Genomic DNA, 13,723 nt, shown 5'->3' on the forward strand with positions numbered 1-13,723 from the left:
AGAGTCCTTAGGAAAGTTACTGAACCTAGCTGAGTCTCAACTTCTGATATACCAATCAGCTGAAATCTACAATTTCTGATCTTCTGGGAAAACACTTTCTTTTTATTGAAGGCTTATTTTTATTTGTTTGAAATGCAAAGGGACAGAGAGGCAGAAGTTTATTTCTCATTAGTTCACTCCACAAATGGCCACAACAGCTGGGGCCGGTAGAGGCTGCAGCCAGGAACCTGGAGCTCCATGAGGGTCTCCTACATGAGTATTAGGGGACAAGTTCTGGGCCATCTGCTGCTGCTTTCTCAGGTGCGTTAGCAGTGAGTTGGATTGTAAATGGAGCAGCTAGGGCTTCCAACTAAGCGCATACAGGATGCTTGTGTCACAGAACGCAGCTTAACTCGCTCTATCATGATACTGTCCCATTCAAAATTTTTTTTTAAACTTTTAAGCTTTATTTATTTGAGAATGGGGGACATGGGGAAGAAAGCGAGAGAGAGAGCAAGAGAGAAATATCTCCCATCCTATCCACAAATGCCCGTAACAGGCAGCAGTATCTACTGCTCTCCAGGGTATGAAAACTGAATGGGAAGTGGAGCCAGGACACAAACGAGGCACATCAATACCAGATGTAGGCATTCCAAGTAGTGTCTTAACCACAGCACCCAAAAGCTGCTCATGCTCTAATCTGTATATTTCCTTAATGAGATAAGAAAAGTACCTTTAGGGCCCGGCAGCGTGGCCTAGCGGCTAAAGTCCTCGCCTTGAAAGCCCCGGGATCCCATATGGGCGCCGGTTCTAATCCCGGCAGCTCCACTTCCCATCCAGCTCCCTGCTTGTGGCCTGGGAAAGCAGTTGAGGACAGCCCAATGCATTGGGACCCTGCACCCGCGTGGGAGACCTGGAAGAGGTTCCAGGTTCCCAGCTTCGGATCGGCACAGCATCGGTCCGTTGCGGCTCACTTGGGGAGTGAATCATCGGACGGAAGATCTTCCTCTCTGTCTCTTCTCCTCTGTGTATATCTGGCTGTAATAAAATGAATAAATCTTTAAAAAAAAAGAAAAGTACCTTTACCATGAAGTTTTGTGAACTGAAGGGGTTTAACATCTGCAAGGTGCTTGGACTACTGTCTGGCTCAACAGAAGCTCTTTGGAGCTGATCTGTTTTATGGTGTCCCTCCTACCGTCTCTCTGACTTACACACTTGACTTGCTACTTCTCCGACACTGTGGACCTGTGGGCTTAGGAGGCCCTCCAGTCTCAGGTGTCTTACCTTTGGCCTGGGCTCATCTCTGGCCTTAGTTTGCCTTTCCGTGCTCCAGCCACAGGTCAGCCTGGGTCCCTCTGGGCTGCAGCTCACTGCTGCTGCTGTGATAGTATGTTTCCCTGACTTCATGTTTGGGTGGGTGGAACCATGATGGGGTGGGAGTGGGGGAGCTACTTTCGTCCTCAGAACCAGCCATGTGATCTTTGGTCTGTGGGTTATGGTGCTCAGATATGTGGTCACGAAGAGACCTCAACTTTTCCAGTTTTACTTTTACCTTGAGCAGATAACTCCCATCCCCAACCCCAGGCCCTGGGGTGTCCAAGGAAGAGGTAGAGATTGGTGATAGAAACTTAGTTGGAAACAGATGTTTTGGAATACAGCCATGGTGTAGGGATCAGGTATGCGAGAAACTGGCAGGAGAGGGGGCAAAAGCAGCAGTTATGAGCCATGCAGTGGGCATACTGCAAGGAGCTAAAGCCTATGAAATCAGAAGTCCCTGAAGCTGGATCTCAGAAGCAGGCGCTATGTTCCAGGCTGCTAGTGGGGCAAGACATTTTTCAAGGGGCAGGGTGCTAGAGACAGTGTGTGTCTTTTATCTCTTGCATGGCACAGGAAGGGAGCATGGCCCTTCTTCTCCAAGACAGTTTTAAAATTCTGAAGAGGGCCTGGCACAGTTGCCTAGTGGTTAAAGTCCTCACCTTGAATGCGCTGGGATCCAGTATAGGCAGCCGGTTCTCACCCCGGCAGCCCCACTTCCCATCCAGCTCCCTGCTTGTGGCCTGGGAAAGCAGTTGAGGATGGCCCAAAGCCTTGGGATCCTGCACCCATGTAGGAGACCTGGAGGAGGTTCCAGGTTCCCGGCTTCGGATTGGCTCAGCTCTGGCTGCTACAGTCACTTGGGGAATGAATCATCAGGCGGAAGATCTTCTCTGTCTCTCCTCCTCTCTCTATATATCTGACTTTGCAATAAAAATAAATAAATCTTTAAAAAAAAAAAAGATCTGAAAGATCCAAAGAGCACCACTCCCAGCCAAGGCCAAACATATGCATTCCACAGAAGAAATTCCCAGAGGTCACTTGGTGTCATCCTCTCTGATGCCAGAAACAGGACTCAGAGAACACACCCCACCTGAATAACATGGGGTCACTGGAAGCCTCATCCTGTTTCTGCGACCTCACAGGCCTCCCTCTGTGTTCTGGCAGAATTTGACAAGGAGATAGACTTTTGAAATAGAAAATCTGCTGCTAAGAGAAATGAAGGTTTTCATCAAAAGCTATTTGCTTCATGGGGATGCAGTTGGCACTTAGGGGGCCATGCTAGCCTAGATTGCTCAGAAGTACTGCCTCGGGATGATGAGGACCCTTCCGGCAAGGGGTAGAATCACCAACCAGGGATACTATTTCTTGTCTCAATCATTGTTTTTGCATCTTCTCAGTGTCAGAACCTTGTCTGTTTTCCCCTGGCATGATAATGGTTGTATGGCCATAGTCGTGTGGCTCAGGGTGTCTCTAACCATGGCATCGGAAAATTTCTGAGGTCACAAGGACAATTCTTTGGGAGTGGCACTGGCAGTGCTTGGCAGAAGCAGCTGGACTATTGCTCACATGCAACTTTGTACCTAGATGACCTTCAGAATGTCAGTTTCCTCTTGTGGGTATGTAAGATGAACAGTTTGATGAAAAAGGTAATGGAAAATATATATTGTGAAAAAATTATGCCTGTATTTCAAAAAGTTTTTTTTTTCATCAAAATGAACATTTGATGGCCATGTAAGTGAGTTATGATTCATACAGCCAAAAAACTTCACTTTTGGTTCAGGGGATGCAGACAGTTCCTCACTCCCACCAAATGTTCTGTTGCCATAAACATTTTGAAATACCTACACACACGGGCCAGCGGCGTGGCCTAGTGGCTAAAGTCCTCGCCTTCAACGTGCCAGGATCCCATATGGGCGCCGGTTCTAATCCCGGCAGCTCCACTTCCCATCTAGCTCCCTGCTTGTGGCCTGGGAAAGCAGCTGAGGATGGCCCAAGGCCTTGGGATCCTGCACCCACGTGGGAGACCTGGAAGAGGTTCCAGGTTCCTGGCTTCGGATCGGCACAGCACCGGGCGTTGCTGTCACTTGGGGAGTGAATCATCGGACGGAAGATCTTCCTCTCTGTCTCTTCTCCTCTCTGTATATCTGACTTTGTGATAAAAACAAACAAATAAATCTTTAAAAAAAAGAAACACACACACACACACACACACAGGCACGCGCGCGTGCTATCTTCCAAAGACTTTCTCCATCTCTCTCACAGATCGTGGAGAATCACTGAATCAGGTAATCTCCAGAGGCACTTTTCCTCTGAGGGTTCTAAACAATAACAACAACACATTACCACATAGCAGGGGTTGTACCACCTCATTTTAACCTCACAAGTACCCTATGTGGTAGGCACTATCACTCTGACCTGACCAAAGTAATGGAGGTCCTGAGAGCCTGGGTTATCTGAGGCATACTGCTTGTTAACTGGCCCCGTGGAACTGTGGAAGAGTTCACCATATTCTTTATCCATTCTTCTAGCTTCCCTTCATGGGCTTTAAGAATTTTAGAGGAGGACAAAAGCTACAATATTTTCCTGATTACTCTTCCTCCAAGGCAAAAGCTGGAAAGCTTCTCTTACTCAATGAAATTTCAATTGCACTGAGTGTTCAGAGAACACAAATTGGTTATCACCCAAAGCCACAGGCCAGACAGGCCTTGTTGTCAACTGAAGTGAGATGGTGGAGAATAGCACCTGTATTAGTCTATTTTTACGTAGCTCCGACACAACACTTTGGACTGAGTAATGTCCAGGTGCTGTGGTGCAGGGGGTTAGGCTGCTGCTTGCGGTGCCCACACCCCATATCAGAGTCTAATCCAAGTTCTGGCTGCTCTGATTTCAACTTAGCTTCCTGCTGACACACCTTGAGAGGGAGCTTATGATGGTTCAAGTACTTGCACACTGGCCACCCACATGAGATAGTTTGGGCTTCTGTCTTCAACCTAGTCCAACCTTGCTTCTTGTAGGCAGCTTGGAAAGTGAACCAGCATATGGAATGCTTTATCTTTTTGTCTTTTTACTCTTTCAGATAAACAAAGGAATGAATGAAATGAATATTTCTCTTTTAAAAAAGAGTTTTCTTTAGCTAAATTTTGGAAGCTGAAATTTCATGATCAGGTGACCCCATGTGTTTGGCTTCTGGTGAGGGCCCCCTTTGCTATATATCACAGTGTAGCCGATGCATCACGATGCGAGTGCATGGGTAAGAGGGAGAGATCGCATGACGATACAGGAAGCTAGAGGGATCAGGGGACCAGGTTTGCTTTTTACAACAACTCATCTCCTGAAGCTAACTGAAGTCTATGTTAATCCCTTCTGGGGTTTCACCCCCAAGCACCTGACTGTGTTTCACTAGGTCCCTCTGAAAGTTTCCGCCACCTTTCCACATTGTCACACCTAGGCTTACATTTCCAGCACTTGAACCTTAGGGGGACACACTTAAACCACATTCAGATTACAGTAGTGACCAACACTGTTGTTTCAATGTAGTTGGAACACTTTATACCATGATAAAGCGCTGCACTGCATATTATTTTGCACCTCAAAAGACTCATTAAAACATCCTGGGTCATTTGTTTCTAGGCACCACCACAAAAGGAGAAGTTCATGTTAACTCCACATTGCAGATAAAGAAACTGAGGATATAAGGAGTGAAATAGCTTAATCTAGGGACCTGAAATAAAGGCCTGAGCTGAAGTTCAAATTTGGGCTTCCCACACTATGTCTATTCTTGTGGCTGCCTCTTTTCAGACAGAAAGCAACTTAATTTGGTATTGGTGTCTTCCAAATGTTTGTTGGCCCAGGGCAATGAGGATTTGGACTCTCAGCTTGACAAAAAAAAAAAAAAATGATTTGCTAGTGTAAGTGTTCTATATGCTAATGGCTTTTATTATCCTTTGCACAAACAACTTTATAACAACACTAATTGAAATCTAAGGAAAAGAAAAAATCAGCAAGCCTGCCACCCACAATCAACCAAATTTTGGTTTCTTCACAATGTTCTGCCTGTTCTTGACCATATGCAGACACACTTTTTATAGGACTGGAAAGCTCAGCACAGATATAGTTTTGCATTGTGTCTTTTTTGTATATTAGAGCTATTGTCTATGTTGCTCAATAGTCTTTGCAATCAGCTCTTTTGTGGGTCCATCATATTTCAATGAGGTTGGATATACTGTATTTACTTACTTAGCTATTCCTCTGTAATTTGACATTAGGGTAGCAATTGTACTTTTGTTTATAAACACCTGATTCCAAAAGATACTTCCTTCTAGTTCTGGCCCAGAAACTGTGGGAGCACAAGGGGATTTTTAAAAGTACTTGGAAAAATTGAAGTAAATAAAAAGTTGATCATGGTAGGCATTTAGCCTAGCAGTTAAAACATTTCTCAGGACACCCACATCTCTTATCGGAGTAATGGGTTTGAATTCAGGTCTGCTCTCCAATTCCATCTTCATTCTAAGTGGACTAAGTGTGGCATCAAGCAACGGTTTATGTACTTAGACTCTTGGTAATCCGCATTAGAGACCTGGATTGAGGTCTATACTCTTGGTTTTCGAAGGGACAGACCCCAGCTGTTTGAGACATTTGGGTGAATGAGCCAGCAGATGGGAACTCTTTCTCTCTAGTGTTCTTTCTCTGTAATCTAGCTGTAGCTCTTCAAGAGGGTAGAACCTCTTAAATAAATAAAAAAATTTTTTAAAAAACTGAGTTTATTTTCATGCAAAATAATTTGAGTTCCACTCATAGGTTTTTGATGATATTCTTTTCCATAAAGTTTTTGAAGACCCTTGCATGTGATTTCTTTTTTTGTGTGTCAAAATATATTTAAATTTCACTTTTCTAAGAATTGTAAAAGTTAACTTATTCATTTGAAAAACTGAGAGAGAGAGACAGAGAGAGAGAGAGAGAGAGAGAGAGAGAGATGTCTTGCATCTGCTGCTTCACTACCCAAATGGTTCTAGTGGCCAGGGCTGGGCCAGGCCAAAGTCAGAAGGCTGGAACTCTGTCTGGATCTCCCACATAGGGGCAGGGGCTCAAGGATTTGGACCATTTTCTGCCACTTCCTAGGCACACTAGTAGGGCGATAGATGGAGGTGAAGCAGCTAGAACTCAAACCGATACCCACATGGGATGCCACTGCTGCAGACCATGGCTTAACCCACTGTGCCACAATACTGGACCTTCCATGAACATTTTGAAGTACCCTTGTACCATGACTGGTTCCAGTCCCCTGGACCTGGACTCTGCCATTCTCTCAGTTGTCGGAGGCAAGGAATATCAGAACATATTTTATTCAGTGGCCTGGAATTTTTACTTCTTTCATGCCTTCCAGTGGGTTCATTAAGTCCGATTACAAAATATGTTTTTGGAAGATATCATCTAAAGGACAGGGGTCAACTGACTCCATTATGAATCTCTACCACATTAGCCTCCATCATACTGAAATTCAAGCACGCTGAGAATTAAAAAAGCTTGTGAGGATGAAAAGGCTAGGTCAGTTATAAAAATGCTTTGCAAATGCAGAGATATAATTTTCTTCTTCCTGTTTACCTACAGAGGAAAGAATAGTGGATTCATTCACATCTTGCAACACAGGTCACCTTGCTCACAGCATGGGTGTGGCTGCTTGCGGGGAGTGTGATGCTGGAAGTCGGCAGCACACCATTTCTCTATGATCTAGAGTGTTTCAATATCTGGTTTAGGCTCGGATTCATGAACCTTCTCCTTTCTCCCTCACTCAGGAACTTCCCAGCTTGAGCTTTTGGACCCAACACAAAGCCTTCAATGAGTTCAATAATTCCAACAATACAAAATGTGCCATCAAACACACATATGGTGGGACTGCTACCAGGCTGGGCATTGCAGTCTTTGTTGCTATAGAGATTTGCCAGCCGTACCAGAACAGAGGCACAGAGCCCTCTTTCCACCACACCCGGTCTCCAGGGTTACTCACTTCTGCCACAGATGCTGAGAAGCACATGGCATGGTGCAATAGGCACAGGCTTGAGAGACAGACTTGGGCTCAAATACTGGTTCCATATATTTCTTGTTTCTTGACTAGCAGGCAGCTCTTCCTCTGGGACTCATTTTCTTAGTCTGTAAAATGGTATCAATAACCCCTGCCTGGTCATTGTTCCAAGAGTTAAGTGCTGGCATAGAAGCTGTTGTTGTGGCAAAGCAGGTTAAGCTGCTGCTTGTTACTTATATTGGAGTCTTGACTCATGTCCTAGTGGCTCAACGTCCAAACCAGTTCCCCATTGATACAACTGAGAAGGCAGTGGAAGATGATTCGAGCACTTGGCCCCCTTCCACCCATATGAAATACCCGAATGGATCTCCTGACTTCAGCATGACCCAGACCTGGCTATTAAGGCCTCTTAAGGAGTGAGTCAGAACATAAAATATTCTCTCTCTCTTTCTCCTGTATTTTCAAATAAATAAATAAATAAATATAACAAATAAAAAAGAAAAGTGTTGGCATATAATAGATGCATGATGGGTATTGGTTTCCTTTCCATTCTCTGTGGGGTGCTAGTTCAAATGTTCACATGTGGAACAACATATGCATGTATGGCATAGTTATGCAAGTCTCTCACCCTGCCACATGCGGACTCACAGGATGACAAGGCTGTACTCAGGAGGTATGAGTGGCTAAGAGAGCTGGTGAGAAATCAATTCCAACTCATGAGTATGACACACTTGTGTGTTTCTTAAAATTTTGTTTTTATTTATTCAAAAGAGTAACACAGGCAAGACGGAGATCTTCCAAGCACTGATTCACTCTTCAAATCCCCACAACAGCCAGGTCTGGTCCAGGCTGAAGTCAGGAGTTTAGAAACTCCATTCTAGTCTCCCACATGGGTGGCACTTGGGCTATCTTCTGCTGCTTTCCCATGTGCATTTAGCAGGGAGATGGATTGGAAGTGGAGAAACTGGAGCTCAAACCCAGTGCTCTGATACGGCATGCTGGAATTGCAGACTTAATATGCTGTGGAACTATGCTGGCCCCTAACCTTTCAGTCTTGAAGCAACTTATGCTCTAAGGTTTGGTGGGGACTTCCACACAATGCAATTGACAAACTCCTCCCTCAGTTGTCCTTACTGCATTGTGTGCTAGACTTAGCTCAACCCCGCTGCTCCACATCAGCTCTAAACATGCCAGGCTTGCTTCTGGGTACAGTTTTGGGCCAAAGGCCACTAGCGTTTCCCCCAGCAGCAATCATAATTATTTTTCCTCATTTGTGAAGCAATCATAATTCTCTAGCAGCTTTCTCACACCTCATCTTTCTAACCACCCTGGAAATGTGTTAAGGATACTTTCAGAATTTTAGTTTAAGTAGCAGAGCTGAATTAACTACCCAATATCATGCTGCCAGTTCATGATCAATAACAATCAACCCAAAACTCTGAGTCTTGGTTGATGGCTCTTCCCTGTTGTTTGGTAAAGAAATTATAGCCTATGAAAAGCTCCTGTTTTATAGTGGAGATATATATTCAATAACAAGTACAAAAATGACAATACTGGCAATAATAGAACTATGCAGAATGTACCAAATTAGCAAATTAGTACAGAGCAGTGTGTAATGATCTTGGTAATGAATTTTGTATGGAGAGAAGAAGTCAGGAAAGGTCTCAAAAAGAGGCGAAACCACATAGACTGAGTACTGAGAGTACTGAGAGATGTAGAGTACTGAGGGACGAATAAGAGTTTGGCAGAAGATGGAGGGTGAATGGGGTGTTTCAGGGAAAGGAAAACTCACAAGAAAACATGGAAATGTTGAATTTGTAAAATCCGCAAGTCATTTAAGTTGGTTGAATTGATCAAGTTTAAAGTAGGAAATATTAATAGGTAAGGCTGAAGAAGTGGATAAGGCTAAATCATGGAAGATCTTGAAGTTGTGCTAAAGAACATATACTTTCCCCTAGAAACTGGTGCTTCCCAAACCTTAAGCCAGCAGCATCTCAACTTTTTAAGTATATCACTTGTAGTATCGTTTAATTAATCATTTTATTCAGAAAGATTCACTTTGAACACATTTAACCTTGTCATAGCTAAAAATATATGACAAACCATGGGTTTGCTATGCACATTTTTCCAATACATATTAGAACATACACAGAACTCTTAAAACTAAAACGGTTTTTCTTTCTTTTTTTTTTTTTTTTTGTGCCACTTGCAATAATCCCTTGGGTCACTGAGGATATACCCAGTACTGGGGGGTATGGCACAATTTTGCTGTCCCAACTCCAAATAAGCAAGGCATGGGTTAGCTGCAAGAACGTGCAAGGGTGTATCACTGTGGTGGTTGTCTTACACATGCTAGGGAAGGGTCAAAAGTGGAGGCACACCTGGATCTAGTGAGAGTGACCAATGCTATGGATTTGGACATTGGTAATGGGTTCAGAGGAAGCACCAACAAATTAATGGTTGTTGAAAGCGTGAATGGATGGATTTTTTTATTATTTATTATTTTTAATTCATTAATTACATTGTAGAATGGATGGATTTTAAGTGTAGGGTGAGGGAAAATGAGAAGAGAAAGATGATTTCCCACCCTCCAGATTTCCAGTTTGGATTACTGGAAAGACAGTGATGTCACCAAGAGAAAATGGAGGAAACTAGAAAAGGAAGCAAGCAGACAAAGGGTGGCACAAGATCACTCAGCTGAGTGTAAGGTTCTTGTGGGACACTGCAGTGGACACGGAGCTGTTGGATGTGTGAGTCAGAGTAGCAGATAGAGATTTGGATGTCAAGCATATGGAGGCTGTCTCTGGTCCTTGTCCTTGACTGCTAAAGGAGAGGGTGCACAGTGAGAGGAGATGCCTGCTTAAGACAGTGCTCTTATAAAAGAATATTTAGATTTAAGATTGGATAAAGGAAAAGATGCCTTTCCTCTGTGAGACCTTTCCTCAAGGACAGTCCTACCTCCTATGGTTGGCGGTCTCAACCTTTTTTTCTGAGAGCTTGAGCTGTTTCTCAGGCTTGCTCCTCCTTGACCAGCCCGTAGAGCAACCTAGAGGTGGCAGGCTAATCACTGTCTTTCTCTAGTTTAGCCCAGCAAATGTGCATATTCCATGGGGGCTTTTGGGACCTCCTAGCAATGGTGAGTGAGCAGGCAGGTGCAGGAAGAAGATTCAGGCCAGAAATTGTGAGTGGAAGATGGAGGGAAGTGGGAGGGAGAGGAGGTCATGAGGCCTCATGCCAGAGGATGCTCCCGATTGTTACTACTTCCAGTATGACCCACAATTGGAGCTGACATTGAAGATGTGAAACAACTTCTAAGGAACCAAATGACAGCCAGTAGCTGTCATAAGCTGTAGCACCAGCAATGATGCAAAACGTTATCATCAGTTTCCTGGACTGGGCTGTACAGAGCATCTCCATGTAACACCCGTGGGTTCAGCCTCCAGCTCTGTGGCCAAGAGGCAGGGTGCTTTGAGGTGCTGGTTGAGCCAAGAATCACCCAGTAAGTGGTTTTACAAAACGGTGTCTCCAAAGATTACAGATATTTTAATACAAGAATCTGTCTTTAGCTCAGTCTACCACAGGAGCCCAAATTCAGCCTCAATGTTGGAAACCAAACAAAGCTCTATCCCAATTGGCATGTTCTAGTGTCAATTACTCTTTCTTCTAGCACGCCACAAGTCACTTTCCCGTAGCTTCCCTCTTAATCACACATCGTGAAACTCCCCATTCTTGGGCCACCCTCAACAGCACGACCAACTGAGTTCCTGGGGAGAGGCAGGGACAATCCTCTGAACCTGACCACAGCACACTTTCTGCAAGATACCAATCCATTTATTGCTTTCTTGTAGTAAACATGAGTGAAACTTGGCAAAACTTTCCCCTCCTCTCACTGGTCTGAATGGTGGCTAAGAGCCTCCTGATTAGGCACAGAGGGAACTACAAGCTTCTCTGTGTGAAGAGGGGCACTGAGAAGGGAGGAGAGTGGGGATTATTAATATAGAGGAAATCGGGAATGGAGAGAAACTAGTCCTGGCCCTAGAGCTTGAGGCTTGATCAGAGGCAGTGGTGGAAGGTGCTTCCCAGTAGCCAAGGGGCAGGAGGGAGGATAAAGAGTTGGGAAGTGAGTGGGACAAGAGAAATTGCTTCCACGTTGCTCTGGCACCTGCTTGGGAAGGCAAGCTAGGAAAAGTTGTCTCCAGACCCTGACTTTCATACTATAAGCAACCAGGAAGAAGTTGGAGGAAACTATGCCGCCACTCTTGAGTCTCTGTCTAGGGAGGGACAAAGGGAAAAACAGGGTGCACCCGAGGGAAGGAGGGCAGCAGACTCAACATGGGCAAATGTACTTTTTGCCCATGCAGTGAGGAGAGCTCTCTGCCTGGGCTGGGGCAGGGAAGTGGGGGGCAGGGCATTACACAGCAAGAAGCAGATTTGTATGGATCATTCCGTGCATGCAGTAGATGGAGTAGAGCCAGGAGAGATGTAGGTGTACATGTGCGGGGTGGGATGGGGCCTGGGGGGGTAGGGAGATGAAGGATTGAATAACAAAGGAGACTCCTAAAGGCTAAAGCCATGCATGACTCCAAGACTCTGCTTACTGGATCTAGAGAGAAAGCACAGTCCTAGCAATAAACTTCAGTTACCAGCACGTTGGTTACTCACTTCCCTAACACTCCAGCCACCCTCCAGAGGCTATGCGGGGTTGCTGCCGAAGGGACCAGCCCCTGCTAGCTCAGGAAGCTCTGACTTATGCAATTCAGGCTGGCACCGGAACAGGGGAGCTGGGAGTTCACCCACGTCTCCTTCAGCCTTTCTCCCCGCCCCCTGCCAGCTCTTGCAAGTTATGCCAAGGGTCAGGGGCCCTGTGTAGCAGCAGCTGGGGAGGCCCTAGCTGGAGGAGCCCCAGAAAAAGGAGGGAAGGCAAGAGAGTACCTGTTGCTGAATGCATCCTGCTTTGGCTCTTACTCCTCGGTTGCTTGTGGTGAGAGTTGCCCATCATTCTGTTCTGGACTGGCAGCCACCGCAGCTGCTGCCGCCGCCTCCTCCTCCTCCTCCACTCTTTCCTCCTCCTCCTCCACCTCCTCCTCCTCCGCCTGTGCTCCTCCCCAGGTGCTTACATCACCTCAGCTTTGCTTCTCTCACACATGGCTCTTCCAAACCCTTCTTGTGTCCCTGGCATACAATTGTCCAGATCTGACCCTTCTCTCACTTGGACTAGAGCCTGCTAGGAGCTTCTCGCAGTCTCTCTCTCTCTCTCTCTCTCTCTCTCTCTCTCTCTCTCTCCTCTCTCCTCTCTCCTCTCTCCTCTCTCCCTCCTCCCCCTCCCTTTCTGCCTTTCTCTCTCCCCCACCCTTCCCCCCTTCTCCTTGCTCAGTGCTCCACTCAGGTTGAGCAGCTCAGGTTCCAAGAAGAACCTAGCAAGCTCTGAGTGTAGCCCCCATCTCATCTGCCTCTGCAGTCGGGGCTAGCGCGGGTGCCCTCAGGGGACCCGACTCGCCCGCCCTCATCGGCCCTGGCTGCCTCTGCTCTCAGCGCTGTCATTGCTGCTGCCTCTTGCTCTTGCTTGCTCGCTCTCTCGCTTGCTCTGCAGAAGCTTGCTGGAGCGAGGGGCCAATAACGGAGCCTAATCCGGGAGTGTGACAGGGACCAGTGAAGGAATGTGCTACCCAGGAATTCTAAGTGACACAGCTCCCTGATCCACTGGGGGATGGATCCAGTTCTGTAAGTGACAGCTGCCAATGGGCTCTGAGCTTCAGTCCTGACAGAAACCGACGACAATTTGGGCAGAGCAGGAGGCTGCCTGGCTGCATGCAGGCTTGGAGCTAACACAGCCAGATTTCTCTGGAATGTCCATTGCAGCCAGTAGGCGTACCTGCTTCCCTGTCAGACACACCTGAATCCTTACTCCACTCTCCCCTCCCTTGTCTGCTTTGCCTTCCCAGGGGAGGGCAGAGCTGGAAGCCCAGAGATTCTGACTGGATCTGGGACCCTCAGCAACCAATGAGAGAGCTCCTTCCTTGAGTCCCACAGTAAATCCATGCGCCACACTCTCTCACACATACATACATATACCACACAGCTGCTGGCTGTGAGTGCTGCAGCCCTGTGGGATAAGTGACACAGGGCAGGTGGTGCTGGCTCAGCAGCCCGTTTCAGCCCCAGCAGCTTGGCAGTGAAGCAGGGCTGTGGCTCCTGGAATCAGCTCTTCCAGGGCTAAACAGCCTTGAGTGACTTCACTTATGTAGGCAGGTTCTATTGCTTAGGGCTGATATTACCAGACTTATGCTCCCGGGGACTGGGGATCTGTATGTCATTGCCACAGCCATAGAGAACTGTAAGTGTGGCTCTGCCTAGAGCTTCAGTTTGGGAGACTTGGGTGGGGGGGACTGTATCATCCAGGAAACAGTA

This window comes from Ochotona princeps, chromosome X, assembly GCF_030435755.1.
Source record: "Ochotona princeps isolate mOchPri1 chromosome X, mOchPri1.hap1, whole genome shotgun sequence".
Lineage (NCBI taxonomy): Eukaryota > Metazoa > Chordata > Mammalia > Lagomorpha > Ochotonidae > Ochotona > Ochotona princeps.